Source organism: Micromesistius poutassou, assembly GCF_964030765.1.
Source record: "Micromesistius poutassou genome assembly, chromosome: 16".
In the NCBI taxonomy this organism is placed as follows: Eukaryota; Metazoa; Chordata; class Actinopteri; order Gadiformes; family Gadidae; genus Micromesistius; species Micromesistius poutassou.
Window position 1 is genome coordinate 12,775,074 of NC_140286.1, and position 26,097 is coordinate 12,801,170.

General features: G+C 45.4%; 1 protein-coding gene across 1 annotated transcript in view; it reads right to left on the reverse strand.

Moving 5' to 3' along the window:
• LOC311361027 (acid-sensing ion channel 1C-like) overlaps nucleotides 1–26,097 on the reverse strand; it is a gene marked incomplete at both ends in the record, with an annotated part of 67,144 nt that overhangs the window by 40,007 nt on the left and 1,040 nt on the right. The window lies entirely within an intron of this gene.

The following is a 26,097-nucleotide window of genomic DNA, read 5'->3' on the forward strand; positions in this document are numbered from 1 at the left end:
GACAGCGTAAACAACTGTAGGCTGTGTGACGTAGGGCACGGAGACGCTGCTACTGTCTGGTGGACGCTCTGCTCACAGACACACACACACACACACACACACACACACACACACACACACACACACACACACACACACACACACACACACACACACACACACACACACACACACACACGCCCGTTGTCCTTAATATCCACATTATATCCACATTTTATATATTAGACATGCATACATACATACATATGTTATACACATTTTTCTTCCAAGGTGCGTTTTGGACGATCTCGCCACGTCTTTCGGTGAGTCTAAAAACGTTTTAGACGTGCGCGCATGGATTCAATCCACCCGACACAAAACGATAAATCATGGTCCGTACACCCCCCCTGATGTACTGGAGGGGGTGGGGGGGGGGCACGGCTGACACATTTCAACACAGGATGGATCAAACCCAGGTGGAAGTCAGAACCAGGTTAACGAGGGGTCAAACGGTCCCGTCCCTCGAGTCCTGGAGCTGTTAGGAGGAACGCCGCCCGGCGTGAGTGAACGTGTGTCTTCATACTGTACACCGCTCATAGGAGGAGACGTTCTGTTGCCCCCCCCCCCACAAATCAATAGAGAGGGGGGGGTTGCAGCCTGGGGGAGAACCAGCACATGTCTGCATCCTGACTGCTCGTGTGTGGAGAGACCAACGTAAAGACCACTCGCCACTGGTATATAGCAACCACACACACACACACACACACACACACACACACACACACACACACACACACACACACACACACACACACACACACACACACACACACACACACACACACACACACACACACACACACACAGGTATGGCCAGGATCAGATCACATGTATGCCAAGAAGTCATTCTTTATTGTGTTGGCTTCATCAAAGTACGACACGTCATGTATTTTACAACAAAAAAAGAATACATCACTTAGACATGGAACTGAATATGATACGACATCATAATAACTAGCTTCACCAGCACACGCTCATTCACGATCAATGCGAAAACGGCGACGAAGCGATTTAGATCTTATTAAAAAAATAACGACTGAATAAAACAAAAGCAACACGGTGGATCTCTCCCCCCCCCCCGCGTCCCCCCGCTCCGCTCTGGCCGGCGGCGCGGTGGAGCCCACTGCGCATGTCCACACGGGAGATTTATACTAATTTTTTAATCAAGAAGAGCTGATGAGGCGCTCGGCTGAATAATGCATGTGTGACACCCGTGTCACTCGGCCGGGCTGTCACTGTGATGGTCGGGTTGTAGAACTCTGCTGGGGCTATTTATAGACGTGCGAGTGTGCGCGCACACACACACACACACACACACACACACACACACACACACACACACACACACACACACACACACACACACACAAGCGCGCACCCATGCACGCACGCAAGCACACGGCCGGCGAGAGGGAAAGGGCTGGTGATTTAAAGCGGCATAGTGCAGGAACCTTTAGAGGAGATTTATCGTGATTATTTTCAGACGATTTCCTCTGCAGCAAAGTGGAAGGGAGAAGGGGAGGGGGAGGGACTTTTTGCTGAGTCAGACAAATTAAATGTAAATGGGAAATATTGCGAGAGAGGGCTAAGGGTATAAGGCGGAGGGATAATCTATACAGCCCTGGTGCTACGCAGGGGGAGGGGAGGAGGCGCAACACATGACCACAGACAATGCACCTCTTCAGACTGGAGTCCTGAGCAGCTCGAGCCACTTGCAGACTTTATCTTTTAACTTGGATATCTGAAGTGGTGTCGCAATGACTATTGAAATGCATGATAAGCCCCCCCCCCCCCCCCACCCCCCGGACTGGGCAATGATGTACGTCCGGAGGGTCTGCACTGATCAAACGGTGCTGAATGAAACCACTTCAAACACAAAGCAAACACACACACATGGACACACACACACACACACACACACACACACACACACACACACACACACACACACACACTATTATTACAATGATGTATTTCCATTTTGGAAATAATTCTCCATAAACTGAATGATTCTGCAGTGGCATTATTCACATCGTTTATAATGAACCCAACAATTAAACTAGTTACGCCGACAATTATGAAGATCAAGAAAGACACAATTAAGTCGGTTTGTCTTTCTTGTCACGCTTTCCACAACTTGCAATCGCTTTACAAAGTTTAAGCCATCCCTGTTAAATTCCCAAAGCAGCCATATAATGAGTTTTTAATCTTAGCATCATTATTCGGACACTTAAATACCAGCAGTGCTAACAATAAAGTCCTATCATATTTTAACAGTATTTTTCCTACCTAAAACGCCTGAATGAATTGTCTCAAAACACGCAGGGTAAAACTGCCTAATGGGATTGAAAACGTCGTTGTCCACCGGATTAAATCTCACAGGGGGGCTGTCCATCTACATACATTGCTCCACTAAACTAAGCCAAATGAATTACCCTGATTCAGTGAGCAAGAGACAGGTAGTGGATTCATGTTCTCTGTGTCTCCATGTACATCCCATTAACAACCGTTTAGCCAACCATTAGCGGGTCAAATGAGTCAATTCTGCAGATATTCTTCTCGTTATCAACTGTTGACAAACACAGCGGTATCAGCAAAATAAATGGACAGATCCCAAAATTCAAGTCACTGGCATTAATGATTCATACGGACAGATTGGCTATCGTTTTTAATACATGTAATCCCTGAATTAAACTCCATAATGTGTTGGCCCTTGTGCTGGTCTCCCATCGTCGGTTTCGATTATAAAACCAAAGACTGACTCTTAGCTTTGGTTAATCCGTTTATGTATGTATGGATCAACCAGAAGCCTGCTGCAGAGCTGTTAAATAAAGGGGATTGTTCCAGCATTGCTTCAGGTGAAACAGTGATGACCTAACCCTCAATCTGAGGCTCTGCACTCACAATGAACCGACCGGGAACTAAAAGACGTCCATTTACTAATACAAATGAACTTTGCTCTTCTATTAATTCATTCAGCATTGCAGGAGAACTTGATGAATTAAATGGCGGCAGAATCGTGTTGTTCACAGTGACTCAAGAAGTGAAACAGTGTTTGTGCCGGCGTTCGGCCAATCTATGCTACCTATCAAATCCTGACGCCTAGTGGCTCTACGCATGACGTGGACGTTGATCTGTGGTGTAAAATACACATACTGTACCCCTGAAATCTCCAATAAAAACGTTATAATACAGTATCAAAATATGCTCCCCGTATTCTTACAGTGTAGGCCTACATGGGGTGAGTAGTGGTGTAATAAAACGTGATTCTGTAGTGGCAGCATCGTTTTATAGAGGCAATTGGTCTACAGATCAAATACCCTACCAAACACATAAGGTAGCACTTTTTGATAGGGTAAAAATGCTACCTTTTGTGTTTGGTAGCGTATATACGGTACAGTATGTGTATTTTACACCACTACTACACTACGGATCAATGTTGTCGGAGTGCGCATGCGCAGAACCACTAGGTAGCATAGACAGGCAGAACAGCAGCCGGCCGGAATGCAGAAGCTGCAAACGTTATGTGTGTTTACCGCTGGAAATAGAAGGGTCTCGCTTCACTGGAGCGCACGTCTTAAGCCGTCAATGTGTTTAGCTCCGGAGTCTCCGCTGCGTAAACATGTTGCCTCTTCCTGCCACACCCTCTGTCATTAATTGAAATGTAAATCTCCAGACATGAGAATGTACAGCTAATCATTCAAACCAATAGAGAGCATCCCTAAAAAGGCTGACTGCCACAAGGCTCAGGTCAGATGTTGCTAACAGTAAGTCGATAACGTTGTTCTTCCCTGACGCATTGGCTTGTTTTGGCCACAATGGCCGCAGCTCCAAAAGTGTCATTTATAGACACGGTGGTCTGATCTATGGTGCGCTGGGCGGGTGGCTGTTTAATAATCACACGTTTAAGCACAAGAGTTTAAAGTTAAGTCAGGTTTATCATCGCCGTACTCCATTGCATCTAATGGAGGAGATAAGAGATAATCTATGAAAGCAATCTGCTGCCATATGTAAGATTACAAGATATGTATCATAGTGTTATAGCAATGACACAACAAAACCTTGAGGGAAACACTTTGAATATCGAGAGGATTTCAACGGTGATTCTAGGTCTTTTTTTTGTTGTAAAATTAACTCCAGAATGCAAACTATCCTCATGTATTTAAAGTGTGCCGGGTCACCTTCACAGCCTCACATCCCAAACTGATAGCCTTACTACAGTGCAGCATTTGGATGCAAATTCCTATAAAACAAGTCTTCAACACAAAATCACCCTCTTGGTGCCTGTGACAAGCTCAGCAAAAAACATTAGTTTTCTTTGGCATGAAAAATTTATAGTGAAATTTATACGTGAGATTTATAGAAAATGGATGCCAAAGTATGAAACTGTAAAATCGAAATTTAATCTATCGAGTCTTACAGTCGGTTAACCATTCCGCGTATACAACAAAGATAGCTAGGATAAGATGATACACTACGCTAAGTACTATTTTTAAGTGCAAGGATGTACAACATACAATAAGTGTTGACATTTAAGTGCCAATTATACATCCTTAATAAAAGAAATGTGCTCACAAAGTCAATAATTTATGGCAAGAATACATTGCTTTCCTAACCCTGCCATCATTTGAATTCAGCTTGACGTAGAGAGCCCTGTCATCTATAGTACCATCGTTGCTATTTAGTCATTCAGCAGACACTCACATCCAGAGCAAATAACACAGATTTGTATTTAATACACGTCCTTGAGAATGATCTAGGCATCCTCCTGCTCAAGGAGCCTACAGATAAACTGTGGAAACTGAGGTTTGAAATCAGCCAATTTGTGCTGGGAGTCAAACCCCCCTCACCTCGCCGCTCCAGCCTCCCTCCATGATGGATCCTGTAATGCCTCACACAAAAGGCGAGAAAGTCTGAGTCTCTCGAGAGATAATTAATCGGAATTACCTTCTGCCCGTGTGCAGCGCTTCCTACATGTACATAATATAGCCCACCTGCAGAGGGCTCTCTGAAATAATAGTCCGACAGTCAACAGTAATTGCACCCTGGTCTTTTGAATATGTCAAAATGTCAGCGCCGTGCATTCCGGAATGACCGGAACCACTGAGAAGATTGGCATGTGTGTTATTGATATCGCGCTCTCCCACAGGTGACTCTGAAGCCCGGCAGACACGCATGCACGCACACACACACACAAAATACTCATGCACGCACACACACACACACACACCCGAAAAGCTGTTGGACTTGCCCTTTCTCTGCAATGCACACAGATGCACGCACAAAAGAAACAGGCCAAAACAACAACGCCTCTCAGAAGTGTCGGGGAGGAGGAGTGGAGTGGAGGAGGTGCATCCTCCTCAGGGCGGCGTGTGAGCGCGGCAACGGGGGCCAGCTGTTCACCGCATCATGTTCGGGGGCGGGGGGGATGGTGTGTGTGGGACGGGGGTGCCACTTCATCGCATCAGAGAGCACATGGTGCTGGGGGGGGGGGGGGGGGGGGGGGCTCCATCTCAGCGGGGAACCCCGGCTCCCCGGCTCCTTCTCGGGGGAACTGGGACGGCGAGACAGAGAGCAGCCAAGCGCAGAACAAGTTTCCGTTTCCATGACGATGTTTGCGCAGACGGAAACCACACGAATCCTCGCTCTATTTGAGGGTTTTGTGTTTCGTCAAAAGCGTTTTGTGTTGCGGTGAGAACCCAGTAAGGAGGGACAGAGGTCAGCGCGGTCCGGTCCAGATGTCCCGCCCCCCCTGTGCCAGTGGAATAACAATGGCGCCCCCTCAACAGCCAGGACCTCAGCAGCTGAAGGGGATGAGAGACGCGTCCACAGGCGTGGCTCCGGAGGTAGAGCAGGTTGACTTATAACCGGAAGGCTGCTAGTGGCTAGTTCGATCCCCGGCTCCACCTAAGCTGAGTGTCGAGGCGTCCCCTGAGCAAGGCGCCTCACCCTGACTGCTCCCGACGAGCTGCCTGTCGCCTTGCATGACGGACACCGCCGTCGGTGTGTGAATGTGTGCATGAATGAGTGAACGTTGGGCTGTTCAGTGCCTTGGGTGGCCCCTGGGTAGAAAAAGCTCTGTATAAACGCAGTCCATTTACCATTCTGGCAGAAGCGCTCCGAGTTGCCGCTGGGCCCGCCTGGGACGAGGAGTTTGTGCGCTGGCATAAGAAAACAGCTGCGTCTCCCAGCGCTTTGTTTACTCGTCTCAGGACGACCGGCCCTGTTTGTTCCTTAGCTCCTAGCTCCGCATCGTAGCAGCAGCAGCAGCAGCTCCTTGTGAATCATTCATGAGGGATACAGCAGCGCAGCGCAGGCAGACACAAACACCACTCTTTTCCAGTGTTTAGTGTGAGCTTGACAAACGACAAAAACAGTGACTAAGGCAGGTGCTCCTCCGGTGTTCCACCTGAAGCTTGGAGGGTTTGAACCAAAGGCTGAAGGCCTCGGGAGAAGACACCGGGCGCTGTGCTCTTTGCACCGGGGGTCCCATCGCTCTCCCCACGTTGGAAACAATCGAAGAGAGAGGGCACAGGCACGGAAACCCGTTGTGTGGACATTGCCCCGAGGTCATCGGATCGATGTGTGTCCGACCCGAATGAAGCAAGCCAGCGCTATGAAAGACTTTGGTTTTGCCACTGTCACTTGCAGCCTTTAGCCGGTGCCGTATAGGAAATGCAAAACATACTCGGCCGGGCTGGCGAAAAAAACTCTGAAAACCAGAGATAAATGCTGCGCTGCAGTACAAAACACGCCTAGATTGATTCCCCAGGCGGTGGTACCAGGGCACATACACAAATCGATAGCACTTTCGCAGAATATAGACGGAATTGTCCATTCCCCCGATTTCAATGGAAACCACTGAATACAAATTGTGTCCGTGCGATGTAACCAACTTCATAACAGCAAAGCATTCATGAAACCCACCCTTCCTACAATATACACGTGTGCTTTTAGGCATTTTTGTCCCTTTTTCCAGACACCTCTTTGGTCCATCGACAGCCCTTTGTTGTGCTGAAATGTTTACCAAAACTTTACTTCAGACATGCCAGACATAAACTTATATTGTGCACACACAAGCACATCAAGCCATACTGTGGCCTGATGGAAATAAGCAAATGAACAGCCACAGTCAAATGAATCATCCTATCTCTGCTGTTGGCCGAGACCGGCTAAGCATTCTTTTAAGTCAAAGGAAGAAGTGAAGCTTCAAAAGACAACCTGATCCTGACATTAAAGACAGGTTGGATTCAGGGACGTGAGGGGTTGGCTGTCTCGGTGTGCGTGTGCGTGTGCGTGTGCGTTCGCATGTGTGCACGCACGCGCGTGTGTGTGTGTGTGCGCCTTACAAGTGTCCCCGTGAAGACATCTTCTGGGACCGTGACCTTTCCACATATTAAAAGTCCACAGTTGTGAGCGCTGGAAAGATCATGAAAATCGCGACACAGATGTCACGCTCCCCTGACTATTGTGGGGTCGGCTTCCCTGTCTCTATAATTGAATTAGTTAACCTGTGGCACTTAAGACTTTGAGTGAGGAAACTTTACCTTTGCAACAGTTTAGCAAGAAACAGTGTAATTAAAGTTGCCCTTCCATTGCCAATGATTGGTTTGGCGGCGATCCAACGTCGGTGGAATGTTTCTGCAACATCCTTATTAGACGGCTCCGAGAATCCATTAAACAGAAAGGAACATACACACGGCCCCCGACAGAACCAGGAAAGGTGGTCTGCTGTTCAGGGGTGGCTGAAGGTTCCCTCGGAAAAGCTCCGTGCACACTAACACAACACAGAACCGTCTTCCTTTGGTACGGTCTCCGAAGCGATTACGACCGAAGGTACGAAGACAGAAGGAGCGCGGCAGTAGCTCAGGAGGTAAGAGTGGGTTGACTTGTAACTGCGAGGTTGCTGGTTCGATCCCCGGATCCTCCTAAGCTGAGTGTCGAGGTGTCCCTGAGCGCAGGGCCCGGTTCTACACTGAATTGCGCCCTAGGCGAGACCCCCTCCGAGCGCCCCCCTCCTGGTACGGAATTGCGGGCTTGCGTAATTGTTGACGGGAGGGGGACGATCTGGATTGTTGGGGGGGGGGGGGGGCGATCGGGATTGTTGACGGGGGGGGGGGGGATCGGGATTGTTGACGGGGGGCGGGCACGATCGGGATTGTTGACGGGGGGGCGCGATCGGGATTGTGGACGGGGGGGGGGGGGGGGGAGGGATCGGGATTGTTGGGGGGGGGGGGGGGGATCGGGATTGTTGACGGGGGGGGGGGGGGGGGGGGGGGCGATCGGGATTGTTCGCCAGGCCTGCCTGAGCAAGGCCCCTCACCCTGACTGCTCCTGACAAGCTGGCTGTCGCCCTACGTGGTTTGATTCCGCCGTCGGTGTGTGAATGTGTGTGTGAACAGTTGTCAAGTCGCTTTGGATACAAGCGTCTGCTAAACGCCTAAACGCCTAAAGAGAAAGAAAGCTCGAGTGACTCATGGTCAGAGTGCGTATCATGTGATCACACGCACAATGCTCTTGTTTGTGTTCAGACCAGACGAGTCGATCTGGAGTATAAACATGAAGCGGAGCAGTACTCAGTAGCATACGGTCCGCATTCATGTTTAAGGATAAAGAAATCACCACCTCCTCCAGTAACGGCATCTGCCAATACTCAGAGACAGAGCAGTTCCTTGCCAGGATGGTGGAGCATACACTCACACACACAGACCGTACACACACGCAGACGCACACACAGGCACACACACACACACACACACACAAACAGAAACAGGCGCACATACAGGCACACACACACGCACACGCACACACAGGCGGAACACATACGCACACGCACACACACACACACACACACACACACACATACACACACCTGACCTTTTCAAACCTCTGCTTGGTGTTGGCTGAGCAAGCTGTCACTCACACTGAGAACTTGCCATTCAGAAACACTAGCCTGAAGACAAGTGTAAAAGGAACATGAAAACATCTGCGAGGAGTGTTGGTTCCGCTCGCAACAGCTCACCATGTGTTACTAAGGCAGCGGTTCTCAAACTATGGTACGCGTACCACTGGTGGTACGTGATGCGCTATTAAGTGGTACGCAAAAGAGTTTCCAAAAAATCATTCATTACTACATACATATACATACATACATAGATACATACAACAAAAAAACAATAATATCAAAATACTAGGACGAATGGAAATACATTAACCAAGAGATCATTAAAAATGGAGTTTAAAATAAGTTTTGCCTTTCCTATAGTATTTTTGTTTCAATATCAGCCGACCACATCACATCAGTGCGAGAAAGTCTTGTCTTCACTTTCCATCATAAAAACAAAATACAGAAGCAGGATTGATGCTGAGCCACACCTGAGACTGAAGCTGACCTCAATGTATCCAGACATCGCAGGACTGTGTTTGCAGAGGCAGGCGTGCCCGTCTCATGAGGCTTATGGAAGTTCAGCGGGCTGGCCAACTTTCAATATTATTTGTATTTAGCCTTACATTTTCAAACAGGTTGTTGGTACACAGTTGTTATTCTTAATGTTCTCACTTGTTGTGTGCGTGTGTGTCTCTGTTCTAGTGCTACCACTTTGTACAACTGCCCACAGTTGAAAATAAATAATATATTTTTTAAGACTAAATGTGCCTCCGGCGTGAACTGTGTGTAGCAGAATAGGGCCACAGGCCTACGCTACTGTAGTTAGTTATATTTTATAACATTGTTCCTAATGATGGTACTTGGGGAGACTAATATTTTCTGAGGTGGTACGCGGTATAAAACGTATAAAACGAACCACTGCTCTAAGGCCTTATAAGGCATATCCTTAACTGAAATTATTGGGGCCCTCAAATGTTTTCCGGGCCGTGTGATGTGACGTACCGCAGGGGAGGTCTTCACTAAATCAGGAGCCGGGGACATTTTGGCAAAAAAGAGTGCAGACAAAATGGTGGTAAATGCTGGGTGGGCTGACAGAGGGGACGTCATCCCTCAGTAACCGTCGAGCTCTGTCCTGTGCTGAGTGTTCAAGAGGCCTCTTCATCTCCCCCCGCCGCTCACATCGCTCACACCATCAAGGGACTGTCTGGGGTCTGCTCCTCCCTTTCAATTTAAAAAACGTATAAAAAAAACACTACAGTGTTATTGCAGTTCCCGGGCAATTTATACATCCGTCCTTCCTCCTCCCGCCGTATAGGGCAGGGACGTTTCTTATGCGGGGTCGGTATGAGACGGAATAACAGGGCACCGCTCTGCGATGGATGGTAATGCGGTAATCTATTTTGCGAGTACAACTAAAAGCCACGGTAAATCTGTCGTCTCAGCAGCGGTGTCTGGGCGTCGGAGCGGGCCTCGTCTAAAGGTTAGACGAATGATGAAATACAAGTGGCGGCTGAATTGGCTGCCACGGGAGTACGATATCCCGGTGTCTTTTAAACTGCCATCACAGTAGCACAATCGCTACAGGAACATGAGCCTTGAGGAAAAGAGAAAGTCTCTCGAGTCAACTTTGTTTTTGTGTTTCCTCTTCTGGGCCAGTGGAGATTGTTCAGAGTTGTGCGACGGTAACGTTTGTACCAGTGTGCGTTTTAATTACATTGTGTTGAAGTGTGAGCTTAGAATCTTTATTTAAACAGTTCCTTCTCGTAACCTATTCCACTTGTTTTGTCGTTATTTGGTAAATCTTAATCCTACTCGAAGAAATAATAGAAAATTTCAGAAATGTACGCAAGAAGCATTTAGTAATGACAGCAATTTTCACAGCAGTTTTTTTTTTAAATAGATCATCATAAATTGAATAATCACAAACACATCAACATCACAATGGATAAATAATTGCAGAAATCTAAAAAAAGGAACAAAAATACACTTGATATGGAAGAATTATGAATAAATGGATATAACAAACCATATTTAAAGACCACATATTCAACATCGTTTGTCAGGTGTAATACTCAGGAGAGATATATGGAGGCTGTACACCTATTGGAATATAGTACAGTCAGCAGCCGTACACATCCGCTAAAAGCTTCTGAAGAAACCCTTTTGCACCCATTCAAAAACTTCAGTCGGATTCAAAACTTGTATCTCAAAGGCCTCTGTCATCTTCCAGGCAGCGCCTTTGACAACCCCAGCTATCTGTGTTGACATGCCCCTTTCTCTCCTGTTCCGTACGTTTGACGCAGTGAAACGTTTCCTCATCCCAAATGGTTGCACCCAAGCTGATGCATTTCTGCAATGTTCTCAGTATCTTTCCCCCCTTTAACACAGCACCAACCCTGATTTAGTTTGACTCAACCATACAGTACACTACACCACAACACTGATGTTCTTCAACTACATTTAGTTTAGGATCGGATAAAAATGAAGATTTTAAAAATGTGATGCGCAGAGGGAGTTTCTCCCCTATCACCTCCATCTTCCAAAACTAGAGCCTGTTTTCAGCATCCTAAATATAATATCTCCCATTCTTTTATTATATTTCTTTCCTGCCATAATTACATATAAGTTAAAACACAGCAGTGCTAGCTTTGCATAATATTCAATGTTGGTTTTGCTGGTTCCATATAGTTTTCTTTTACAAGTCATACCATGCTGTGAACTCTCCTCAGAACTCAAAAACACCGTTTTTGAGATCAGCTTTTGACAAAGAATAAACCGGGGGTTCACACGCAGCCTGCGCAATAAGCAACAATATTCTTATGTCAAGAGAGCACCTTCACCATCAGAACCAAAGTCTTGTGTAACCGCGGTGGTCATTGATTGAAAATACCTCTCAGGTACGGTGTGGAACAGACAGCCCGACACCAAATCTCCGGAGAGCCACCACTGCTCGTCTGCAGCAGTCGCACTCTATCAGAGACAGAGTGAATCTTCCAGCGATGAGTGGAGCAAATATTACACAGCGAGGTGTGTGTGTATGTGTGTGTGTGTGTGCTGCTGAGGATCTGCAGGGCGATCGACAGTGTTTCTCTCAGTGTAATCGCCAACACTTTGTTTGGTCGGAGAGTCTCTCTATCCTTGTCTACTCCATTTGGCCGTCCAGGCTGGTTTTATCTGGTTCATGATTGTACTGACGTACCGACGCCTAAATTACTGATGTTGGAGAGCTGGCTGCAATATGAAAGGGGAGGTGAACACAGCTCGACACCGTGGTTGTTTGTGGTTTGAGGTCAGGAGAAGAGCACCACTATCCTTATTACAGCCTTGTTATTGACTCACTTCCTGTGTTTCCTTGTCGGTGTTCAGCGGAACGTTTTCCAGCTGATGTGTCACTGTTGACTTAGAAAGCATCTGGTGGATCCATGACCTCTGCTTTTCAAAATGTTACACATACATACCAACATACATATCAGTGGCGAGTGGTGACCTTTGACGCGAGGTATGCTGATACGACCCCCCCCACACACACACACACACCATGTACCGCCTGCAGATATATTGTGTGTACAGATAAACATGTGGCGGCATTAGCTCTGGTTGGCCGGTAACCGCAAGGTTGCTGGTTCAATCCCTGGCTCCTCCTAGCTGAGTGTCGTGGTGTCCCTGAGCAAGACGCCTCACCCTAATTCCTTCTGATGAGCTGTGTGTGTGTCACCCTGCGTGGTTGACTCCGCAATCGGTGTGTGAATGTGTGCATGAATGGGTGAATGTCAACACTGTAAAGCGCTTTGGATAAAAGCGCTATATAAATGAGGACCATTTACCATCTACAGAGATAAATATGACTAGACAGGATCAGCAGCTATAAATACAAGCCTGACGCTTAAATATCTCCAGTGGATTTGGATTTCATGCAGGCTTTCATCTCAGAGCACCAACGCCACATTAATCAGGGTGGTCCTGTTGGTGTTCAGATCCAGCTGTAGCTGGCTGATATCTCCCAGTGATGGGGGCCGTGATGGATTGTGTGTTTACACCGGTCTTGGGAGCCAAGAGTGGTGCTCCACAGGCAGCGCCAGCAGTGGTGGCACGGGGCCACCAGGCATTAGTTGAGTGTGTCCAACATCTCGCCGCTGGGGGACACAAATCTGTCGATTAGAGGACTCTATGCATAGCGCAGCACCTGAGGGCTGCAGGAGAAGCACGGAGAGGAGGTAGACACTCTCCTCAACTAATGTTACCACTGCTCCAAGACGGACCACGACAGTGACTCTGCACCCGTTCAAATGGAGGACTGAAGCTATGGGCTCTTGCTTTGCCTCAAATTTTACATTTGCATTTACATTGAGGGAATTCAGCAGGCGCTTTGTACATTTTTTTGTACATTTGTCAGAAGAAAGAGAAACAACAAGTCGCTGTCGGTACAGTAAGGATGTTCATAGAACCAACAATAGGGTAACCCATTCCCCGTACACAACAAAGATAGCGAAGATAAGATGCTGCATAATTTTAAGCACTATTTAACAGCAAGGACGCACAACAATAAGTACATACATGAAGTGCCAAGACATACAACATACAATAAGTGCGTAAGATGGGTGAGTGTGTGTGTGTTGGGGGGGGGAGGCTATGCAGAGTCTAGGTAAACAGTCTCAGCATCTCAAAATCAAAATTTGTGTTGGAGATGTGAACGTACGGACAAGTGTCTGGTCGAAGGAAGATGAATCCTTTGACAAACCATTCAACTGTGGTGCTTGTTTCTCCCCCTCAAGAGGGACGGACAGGGGACGGTAGGGCTTAAGGCCTGGCTATGACTCCCTGGCTCCCCTTCCCCTCGTCGCATTAATTAGGGTGATGGAGCATTGACTGGCCTCTAATTGTTTGGTGAAAGCACTATGTGGGATTGTGTACGCATTCGTACACAATCTTTGTGTAAAAGTCCACTCAAAGAGAGACCGCAATAGTTTTGCATTATTAAAAAATCCCACCCACACATGACGCCTGACTTTGCTTTTGTCCGCCGCGATTTAGCGTTCAGAGTGCTTCGGGTGGGTGCCGTTGCTAGGTTCAGTAATGAGGTGGTTACTGGACATAATAACGTTACTATCTCGTTATGTCCAGCTGAACTATCATTCCGGCTAACACGGGTTCTCTGTTCATGACTAACATTACGACTGTGTTGACTGACATCACGAATCAGAGCAGGCGGCTAATTTGTTGTCGTCCCCAGCCGTGAGGACAGGAGGTCAGCTCATAAACAGTGACGAACAACACACCTTTGACACACACACAGGGCTGCCATTCTCCCACACGGGAGAAAGGCAGAGCCCTGCTCTGGGACAAACGGCGTGATTTAGGCAAATGTTAAGGGTGTTTAAATATCACACGAGTCATTTGTATTCACCGTACGAACGACCGTAAAATGTCCGGCAGGAGGGCAGCGGGGGGGCAGCTGGGGACTCTGTGTGCGCGCTGTTTGCAGAATCAATGAGATAAACATAAGGATTCTGAATGTCAGAGTTACAGCCACAAGACTGAGGGCTTACATTCAGTCACTGGCCACTGCTCTTAGGGAAATTTCATTTTGAGAAGGTCAGCCCTCCACACTGGTGGAATAACTAAAATGTCTGGCCCCTTTGCTGCCCTGCCCTCTTGTATTAAAACATGTCCAAATCGACATCTACGCCTTTCTTTTACCAAACGACACAACACAGTGATAAACGCCTGGCAACTTACCAGGATTTGGGCGAAACAAGTCACTTTTAACTACGATATAAAGACACGTTGAATTAAAGTCAGCGCCGTTGAGTAAGAATCGAGTGAATCGCATACTGCACAATTACTTCCATAGCAGCCCAACGACTTGTTGAGGACTGAATCCAGCACAATCATCCAAGCGACGTTAACCTCCTCCACACCCTTTCCTCAGCCACACCTGGTATCCATCCAAGGTTATTCACGGCCGTTGACAAGGTCGGACTCTGTGGTCGCTGTTCATGCGTTTTAAAAGAGGCCGTTTTTCGGAGGGATCACTGGGTGAGCTTTGTGGCTCCGGGAGGGGGGGATCAGGACGCCAGGTGGCTGCGTGCGAGGATTTCACCCCCTTGGCAGGGGGTGAAACGGGGAGACTAGCAGACAGGGTTGTGAACATCGCTGGCCAGGGAAGCTGCGTCTGGTACGGCTCCAACTCCTCCCTGTGCCAGGACGTACTCGTTCTGGAAGACTTTCTCCGTGTTCCGGGAGTTAAAATAGAAACTTCCACAATATGTGTGTAAGATATAATTAATTACGCTCGTTAGTGCATGATGGGGGTCTTTTATTTTTAGAAGGCAAAATTAATACACTGCAAACGGAAAGTTTTCTCAAATACGCGAGAAAATGAATTTGCCCTCTTGTTTTATACCGAAGACAAGAACATGACGTTTCTCACAGTGGCTGTGAACCAACCAAGTGAGGACCTTGTTCTGGGTAATGAGGTTGGGTGTTGGAGGAGTAGAGCAGGAGTAGATGCATAGCAGGAGGGAGGACCGAGTCTGCGCCAAATCCTGTGCGAGGAACGAGGGGCAATAGTAGAGTGTGTGGGACCTCACCCAGCGCATCCGAAGGTGGAGAGAAAGGCAAGACACCAACTATTGACACCAACAGAAATTACCTGGAGAACAGGCGAACTGCGGCATGCGTCTACGACGGAAAAGGTACCCAATGAGCGGTGTATCCACAGTCTGCCGGGGTCTGGGTCGGATTGGTCGATGTCACGGATGAATTATGAGGCGGGACGGTCAGAGCCAGCCCGCAGAGGTCCCCGGTTACCGGGGTGTCAAGGTATGGCCCGTAGGAGGACGGATCCCTTAAACGGTTCTGGTGTCCTGAGAGGACACATCGTGCTGCAGACAGCGAACAAGCTACTTTTATTGCCTTTATTGTACCGAACATTTTGAACCGACTGGAGCTTAATCTAGCAGACAAAATAATGGAGCTATATGACTTGGCAACATTTTTTTTCTGTTAGTTTGGCAAGCATTTCGATTTTTTTCGAAACCCTAATGACTTCATTAGGATAATGAAAGGGTCGTAGTTTAACTTTTATTCCCCTTCCTGAATCAATTGTGTGCTTCTGCGCTGGCAGGGTTTATATGAGACAACCTGGGCAAAAAAGCCTTAGACAGATAGGACCAGCACTGCACTGTTATGAGTATCATGATACATGTCCATGAACAGCAGGGAAGCAAGCACATTTAAGTTATTTATGAATGTCACTAATTGCATTGTTAAAATAAGGAAAACAAATACATAGATCATTTGTTTGCTTTAAAGATTCTTAGAATAGAAACACCCTTTGTCTTGAGATGTTGTCCTTCACACATTGTTGTGTTGAGAACACAATGGTGTAGATATCTAGAGTTCACAGAGGCCATCACTCAAAGCATCACATAATGGGAACAAGAGATGTATAGCCACGCGTTGCACAGCGACAGCGAACAGACCCTTCTCCTCACAAATGAAACATCACCATGACAACAGCTGTGTGTGTCAAAAAAAGATCTTTCATTTGGTTGAACTTACAATGGTTCCACATTAGCAAAACGACGTCGGTCGTCGTTTATTCTTAGCCCCGAGGATGCAGATTAGGTTGACGCATTGACATCGTTGGATTTGGCTTCAAAACACAGTGAAGGCATCAGCACCCTTGTGTGGGATCTGGGATCAGAGCTGAGCGGCGGGCTGGCTCAGTAAAGTGGGACCCGGGCTATCTCCTCTAATGTATGCAGAGAGAGAGCAAGGCCTCCGCCCCGGGGAGCTGCAGGCCTGTACCACGCAGAGGCAGCGAGACAGAGAGCCACCGTCGACACAGCCTCCGCACAACCCACCCAGGAGGAGTGCACCTGCTGCAGTTCATCTGAGGTATGGACAAAAGAAGCCTCACACAAAAAAAGAAGAAGAAAAACAGCTGAATGTGAGTAGAGACAGACAGACAGAACTCCTACTAAAGCAGCGCTCTACTTATTAGGTATCTCTGCTCTGCATGTTTGGACTCAAGTGTCTTCAGAAAGCAGGGCTCCTGATTGGCTGCTGCGTGTGAGGGCTCCTGATAACGCTCATCTCCAGATAAGAGGAAAACAAGGGTAGAGAGGAAGCGGGGGGACTCTCCTGGGTCGGGCTTTAGTCTCTGCGGGGGAATGTACAAATGTGCTTCCTCCTTTATTGGCAAGGGATAAAAACGAGAAAAAAAAAAAGGGGGGGGGGGTAACAGCAGATGCAGAAGAACTCTCTGCCAGAAAAACTCTCCGTGCCAGAAAGAACTCTGTCTCTGCCGGAGACGTTGTCGCACTATAAAGCAGCCAAACCTTCCCCCCGAAAAAAAAAAACGTGTTGTGCGTTTTATTCTGCGGCTTACGGTTTTGTCTTTTCCCACCCTCAGCTGATCAAGACGTTCACATATGCAACACAATTCGACACAAGTCTGACTAAGCCCTCCATTGTGCCGGGTAGAGGGTGAGGTGGCGGCGCTCCGGGCTTAGCGTCCCACAGCTACAGAGGGGGAGGCGGATGACGGGCAGGAACACATTGTGCCGCTGGAAGAGACACACACTGGGAGATAAGCGCAGTTACAGGGAAATGCAAACGAGATGAGTCACCACTCCTCCTCCTACTCCTCACGTCGGTTCTGAACAACAACTCATTTCAGGTAAGGTCATTACCAGAAGAAGAAGGGAAAAAAAAACAAGACAATACCCCGCCCCCTCCGCCAGAAATGAGAGTGACTCGCTGACTGCCTGATTGCATTTCTCTATCTGCGTGCGACTGGTTGTGTGGTTGTGGGGTTCAAACACCGTGGCCCCCCCAGCCGCCTGGCAGAGAGGCGTGGACTTTGCTTACTTTACTTTGGTCTTGTCCAATAGCAATGCAAGGATTTTGTTAGCCTCATAGCATCATTTCCTAAATCAAATGATGATATCTAACCTAACTCTACTCTCCTACTGCTGCTGATTCACTGTGCCTCATTGGCTATATCCTTAGCCAATCAGAGTGCTTTCTACATTCCATAATCACGATCTGCCTGAGTCATCTATTTGCCTTTTTGACGCTATATATACAAGATGAACCTTTGAATATGACTTATGCAATTATGCTATGAGGCTAACAATATCAAATCCTGAGGCAGGCATTATTGGACTCATCCTCGAGTTCTCCTATTCTAAGCCGATATTGGTTACCCACATTTTAAGGTTTATTTCTCTTTCTCCTCAATGTCAAAAAAGTCCACTTCTGATTTTGGCCTTTGGTGAAACCCCCTGGTGGCGTTTAAGGCTTCAGAATCAGATCAATCAATAAATGAGGACCATTGTGTCTTCCAATTACTGCGGGAGGCAGACACAACAACTCAGCGCCAGCCAGATCGGAATATCCATGACAACGGGCGACTCGTGTCACACATTGGAAGGACTGTCTGAATGTGAAATCCGCACTCACCAAGTAAAGTGTGTCCATGCTGTGATGGCCAAGTACCTTGACTAAATAGATCAAGACTCTTTGTGGCAAACACACTTGAATTCAGAGATCTGACACTGGAGAGGCCTGCATCTCTAGTGAAGCAATTATTTTATATCCTCTGGTTTGGAGTCGTAATGAGCCCCTGGGGAGACCGGCGCGATGGAGGTATGTCCCTTAATAGAATCAAAAGTCAGTAGAGATTAAAGATTCAGTAGGTATGTTATTTTTGGTATAATTACATTAGAATTTGGAATTCTGCAATCTGCAATTCAGCAAGCATTAATTTTTGTGTGTCGACAAAAGACAAATGAGCTATGTGCATCCTGTCTCCCTGTGATCACATTTCTCTTTTAAATCTCTGTCTCTTTTAAACTCCATCAGGTGGAGAGTGTCTCACTATCTACCAATCACAGGAACACATAGCCGTACATCAATATTTATTCCCAGAAGGGCAGGAATATGGTATCGGCTTCAATAAAAGTAGAAGGAAAAAGTTTTGATCAAACCCAAACAATGATGATAGGATAAGATAATGCTAGGGCAAAGACAAAAGTCAATGTGGGAGTGGATTACCAAGATCACAGCAAGATGTTAAGGATGTTATTGCTGTGACACAAGAAGTAGGATGTTATTGCTGTGAAAAATAAGTAGGATGTTATTGCTGTGATAAGGAGGTAGGATGTTATTGCTGTGAAAAATAAGTAGGATGTATTGCTGTGATAGAGAAGTAGGAAGTTATTGCTGTGATAGAGAAGTGGGATGTTATTGCTGTGATAGAGAAGTGGGATGTTATTGCTGTGAATTAAAACTATTCTCTCAGTAAAGGTAATCTAAAAGGTAAAGTGCGTGTCGTTGGTTAGCAGAAAAAAAGTAGCAGTACACTGTATGGTATGCTAATAATTCAACACAGTTAATTACTTGGTTCAATTGTCATTCATTAACTTATGGTGTATGAAACTGTCCTCCTAAAAGATGGGTATACATTCCCTGATGTTTAATCATCGTGTTTGTATATTAGTACCAAGCCAGTGTTGGACGACTTGAGCTGCATTTCCTTTGCTTTATGCTATGTTGTTTGGGTCTGTCCTACAGTTAGTCACTCTGCAGGTGTGGGGGAGGCGGAGGTGTTGGAGCGGACGCAGTGTGGACCTGGAGTTTGCCCCTTCTGCATCATTCCACACTTCCCCTATATATGTTTTGTAATGCAGCACCTCTTATGCATGCCAATGCGTTTGCTCGCTTATCGTCCCGAAACCAATTCATTTATGGAGAGTGCAATGTTTGTCTTCACAAACACTGGTTCTGTTCAGCCGTTTGACAGCGATTCAGGAATGATGATCCGAATAAATGAAATTTAACCAAAAGGATAAATCCAACATGTAAAGTAACAAAGATAAGCAAGGCTGGGATAAAAGTGGTGCAGAACCTCATCGCTCAGGGCCGTGATAATGAAACACAGGCCAGGGGTGCATGGAAATCGGTCTGTAGGAGTCACATTTAAGTATGTATGGCTGCATGGAAATCTGGCTGCAGGATTCACATTGAAGTATGTAGGGGTACATTCATTCATGCGTGGGCTGGAGATGAGGCAGCAGTCTCCTCTATCTAAGATATCAATCAAGAGAAAATTGATTTTGTGAAGTAATATTTGGCTTAGGAATAGAATAAAACAAGGAAGCGCTTCAACTGCTGATGTGGATTAAGTGGCTGTCTTTTCTGCTATACAGCTGTAGGCCTATAGCTGCACCATTACTCACACTCAGCAACACTCATCCTCACTTATTTAACATCATCTCCACGGAACGAGAGGAATGAACTTCTTCGACGGCCATCCTAACAAGCTGCAGAATGAACTTCTGAATGTTAGTGGACATTTATCCAGGCTGATCTCATTGTCCATCTCTATGTCGTGACTGTGTTGTTGTTTGCTTGTGAACTCCTTGGCACTAGTGAACACACAACCATGAACACAAAATCATCACCTTTTTACATCTTAAACAAACGATGAAACCGGTTTCAACACAAACCTAAGATACAGTCTTGGTAAACATTTTCCATATGCTGACAAACGATAAGCCCAGATAATTTTTCAGTCTTGCGTCTTTGACTTCAAAGACGACTTTGAAGCGGTTCAACTGATACGATTTTGTACATCAAGCATTAAAATGTATGTGTGCCTCAGACATAAATTATGTGATTAACATTTAAAACTTGCACTTGAGGCCGCAAACCCTGGCTACAGCGCTGATGGTTGACAGTCATAGCCCTCTGACACAAACAGATCACCCATGTGGTGCCAGCACATCTGTGGTGGGTGGAGCTTAAGGCAGCCTCTTTGAGCAAGGCACTGCTCGCATTCCCCAAAGCTACGCTACCGCTGCTACTCACAAAGTGATCAAGGTAGAAGGTTACCGTTTGATTCAAAATTAAAAGGTTGTTCATGGAATGTGTTGGCTGTGAGGCACGTCCTATCGAACAGACTCTAAACAGACTCAATGCAACGCAGCCTGCGACTAAGTACTATTTACCTGAAGGGGTTGCACAGGCAGACCTGCTCAGATCACTTCTGTTGAACTGAACTGTAAATGCAATTATCTTTTTCAACCATTTTTTTTTTTACAGTTTACAAGAGTCATTGTGCAATCCTTACACATGGTTATATGATTGTGTCAAAACATCAGTGATGACTCAGTGATGACTCAGTGATAACTCAGTAATAACGATACAAGATATGATCATATGGTCCAGAACTGAACCTTCCTCAGGGATGTGTTTACTACATACACGCGGCGCACACATGCTGAATGCAGACTAATGCAATTCATGACAGGGCGGTCGAACCATGCCTCAGACGGGAATGCCATGGCAACAGACCTGACCGAGGCGGCAGGCATGTCTACTCGCTCACAGCAGAGAAGCGTGGCCATTACAAACCAATACATCAATGGTCACTTCATCATCATCACATTTAAGGCCATCATTTTTCAGCTGAGATTAAAAAGTGTATTAAAGCTTTAAACAGAGACCAAACAGAACAAAGCCATTGGCAAGAAAGCGTGCAAAGAGCTAATTAAGACTGCTCGACTGTGTCCTCAAAGAACACCTCAAAGATTATTCAGTTTCATGCCTCCTGTTATATATTATGGTACATATTAAACATAACCATCTTTAGATTAAAGATCCCTCTAATTGACTCACACACAACAAATGTGTGCTTGAGATAACAGGAGTGAACATGCTGCATGTAATGTAATACACACCCAGTGTTTCTCCAATATTAGCCAATCACACTGTTTAAATGAAACCCTTAAGGCACAGAGAACAGAGCAGTAAACTGAAGGGAACGATGAGTTCTGTAAAGCCGATGTAGGCACTGTTACCCGAGGTGAGACCACGACGTATGCTACGTTGTGCAGGTTACTGAGTAAACAAGGTGTTTCTAGTACACTGGCAATGCAAACTGTCTGTTTTTATTTTTATATAAAGCAAAAGTAAAGTACAGTACATTCACCGTCATCAAACAACTTCCACTGCATCACTAAATCCACACACAATCCGGTCTCAACTGGAATTGTTTTTGAGAAGGATGGAGCCATTGGCCATTTGTTTGACTGAAGATTCTACGGGGCTAGCATAGGCAAAACAAGAAGCCGAGTTTATGCTGAAGAGTTTGCATATTTCTTCTGTTGTGAGCACAGTAGAAGTTGGGCTAATAACAGTCAGCAATGCAAGGTAATGGGATGTACTTTAACTCACAGTGAATTCATAATTAGGCCTTTTGTGTTAAATGTATTGGCCAATGGTTGTTACAGGACATATTAAATTGGCAAAAAGAAATAGAAAAGCTGGATAAAATAATAACAATTATAATTCCATTTTTTATCAATTTTGCCTGGTATATACAGAACAACTCAGACATAATTTTATCTTATAGATTCACACACACACACACACACACACACACACACACACACACACACACACACACACACACACACACACACACACACACACACACACACACACACACACACACACACACAGTACCAGTGTGTTGACCGATTACAAATTCTGCTTCTCATAAAAACTAATGGATAACACTTAACCTTTGTGATAAACAGTACGGCAGGCACAGTAGGACATGAGAGACAGGAACCAACAGCATCGCACACGAATGCAAATGGGTTTCACCGCCGCAGACACAGTTATGACACAGCGCAATCAGGGCACTGACAGGTAAAATTAGTTCTGCACAACTCGACCTGTGTGATTAGCGAAGCCCCGGAATAAAGTCTACGACACTGGAACGCGGCAGAAGCTTTGAAGCTCTGGTAATTAGTCGCCGGCTCCCTCGGCAAAACACACAGGGAATACTGCGGGCTCTGAACATGAGGGGAACACAAATCGATTAACCAGGAGGCATGTGTGTTTGTGCTCCCATGTTCTGATACAATACTTCAGTGGAAAATGCAATCATGCGCAAGCAAAAAGTCACAAAACACTAAAGATCCTGGTGCCGGTATCGTTAACATAGGAAAACGTTATATACCATCTGCTCGCTCGTCTTCGACTACTCAGTAAGTTAAATTGTTTTGAGTCTTCTTAGGCTCTGAATCAGAACATTACATTTATTTCTAATTATGACATGATTATTATTCCAAACACATTTTCCTGCATTATCTCCCAGGCACAATTCTGTGGCAACAAATGAGAAGAAAACAAGAAGACGCCATTTCTAATTTGCAGGGAGCAGAGAATGCAGTGTTCAGATTGTCCCCTGGGCAGGCCACAGCGGCGGCAGCAGGTTGTAAGCCGTTTGAAGACCCACGGGAATAACCGGTATTCCCCTCGAGATTCAGAACTGCTGTTTTACAACGTTTTTGACAACGAGTTGCCAACTTAAAATCCGTGAGGCACAAGAAGCCACTCAGCCGGGACGCAGCCGCTGTCATTTAGACAAGAGGATGAAAGCCAATTCACCTCTAAAGCGCTGAAGTTCAGCAAATAGAGGAGATGAATACTGATTGTGCATCAGAACCCCCTCTCCCCCTTGCTTCCACACACACATGTCGAATGCGGTTCTGTTTAGAGAGCAATGCTGGGCCAATAAGCCCTCACATGTTGCCATTTCACAGGCCATCGTCAAAGACTATAAATTGCCAAGGACAGGGGAAAGTCTAGATTACAGTCATTATCTGCAAAGCCAGTTAAATGTGATTCTACATTAACTCGAATAAACGGTATCATCGAAAACTGTGGTATTAAAATGATTTAATCTGGACGCATGTGTCATAATTACAGTGATTATGTGCAGACATTACATCTGTAAATGTTATTGTGCAGATATTATATCTCTCAATTGAAAAATAACCCACCCCCAAGGTTACTACTAATACAACGATTATTTAAAAATAACCTTGGAAATTGTATTGCTGTTGTCGTGTGACTTTTAAAGTTAGTCAAAAGTTTATGTCGGTCAGCAGAAGTGAAAACATGGCAGCACACTGACACAAGACAGCGGCGTGCTGCTAGGGCTGACATCACAGGAAACAGCTTCGCCCAAATGCTGACATGGACCATAAGCTCACCGCTTTGAAAGCATCGCCATTAGGACAACTTCAAGTCTGCAGACTCTCAACAGTCTGCAGTGCTGTTGTTTCTCATCTCATTTGAGGCGTCAGAATGTATCCCTTGTCCGGGAGACAAATCCATCCATTTAATTTCATAAGAATCATCATCACCGTTCAGGTGGTGCAAAACTGAAATCAACATGCCGTTCAAAAGGTGACGCAAAAGGTGACGTTTTGCAGTGACTTTGCTGACAACTTATGACATTAAACTACAAAGACATTGTTGACGGTACGCAAAGCTGATTGTGTCAAAGAGGAACACGGCCGCCTAACAGCATAAAACAAACTGCACCGCGCTTCATGCTGATTGTTTTCATGTGTTTCGAATGTCAACATTTATCACTCCCACAATTGTTTGTGTTGTCAATCTGTATTTATGCGTACGTTGAGTCACATTTGAATGACTGGAAATGACTTCAATTGTTTTCTTACGTACATTTACCATTTCAACATTTTGTAAAAAAAAAAGCCGTCTTGGGAATCTTTTTTGGTAGACTGATCTATCCAGCACACATCTAGGTGGACACGCCCACTTGTGATGTCATAAGGGGAAGATTTCCAAAACGGCTTGTAACGGCTAATCACACCACACCTGGTGACATGTCATGGAACCTTTAAACTTCTTTAGGGAGGAAGGTGATCTGTACAATAATGTCATACAGGCCTATGTAAACATAAATTTGAATTATTTTTGCGAGTAGTAAACATGCCTATGTATTTCCATTTATTTTCATTACAAAAAGTAGTCCATCAAAACACCACCACAGGATCAATATTGGTTCCAATATAATTGCAAAATTGACAGTTGTTTAGGTTTTAATGCCAAATTGCCAACAGCGAAAACATCTACATGCAACATCATATGTTAATTACTGTTATTGCAAGGGTGTGTTTTTATTTCTTGTAACTGTAATCTTTTTTAACGAGGGGCAGTTTTAGATGGGCAATAAAACAGCACTCAAGAAGCAATTGAAACTAAATGCATGCTCTTATTTCAAAATAACTTATTTCAAAGCAGATGTGAAATTAAATGAAAAACATAACAACTGCAAGGATAGCTGGGGATTATTTGGAAGAGGTGTGTAATTTATGCATGCATAATGAGATTATTTAGATCTGAAGTAGCAAATTCTAAATATCATGATCTGCCTGGAAGGAAGAGGGATTCAAATGCATAAATGTTTAACATAATGATTTTTGAAGAACAAAATTAATTGCAAAGTATTCCTTTTAGTTCCTGGTTATGGCATTACTCATATAGTACAAAATAACATTTTTGTTTAGTACCATGTAACTAGTCCCAAGTTCTGTTTGGTTCTTCAGTTCAAGTTAATATTGTCTCACCATGTAAACCACGAGGAAGTGAGTTCAAATCTCAATGCAAACGTATAAAATACATCTCAAAAAGTTGTGCTTGGATGGAGTCAACCAACACCATCCTCCACCAAATACCTTCTCCACACATGACTGCACCTACCGATAGCAAACTGAAACATATATAAACCCCCATCTAGGAATTAAGTCAGAAAAGTCGGAAAAGCTATTTATCAGCGTCAGCAAATTGCTGTATGCACTTGAAATTCCTTGCACTGCACTTTGTGCCACAACTGAGCAAACACTCATTCATATGCAACTCAAAGATAATTTATATATATATATATATATATATATATATATAAAAGGAAGGCTAGAGCAACACATCTGGTTGAAAAAAGTCTTGAATGTGTTGAGTATAGTTTTGATGAGTTTTGATATGTAGTGCAGATAGCAGGAATCTGTTGAAGCCAGCTTACAAGAAGCTAGTACACATAGAAGCCTTAGCATAGCCACAATGGCCTAGACAGGTGTGTTCGCATCAGGTACAAATCATTTGAACAGATTTTGTTGTTATGACCTGCAGTAGATATACTTAAGTCGACTACTTCCTTTGGAGAAAAAAAAATGCATGTAACCTTAAGATTTAAAGTTTGTATTTGAACGCACACACAAGGAAGCTATGAGTGTAAATAACAATGTAGTTTCCAAACGTAACAAATCACAGTCAAATAG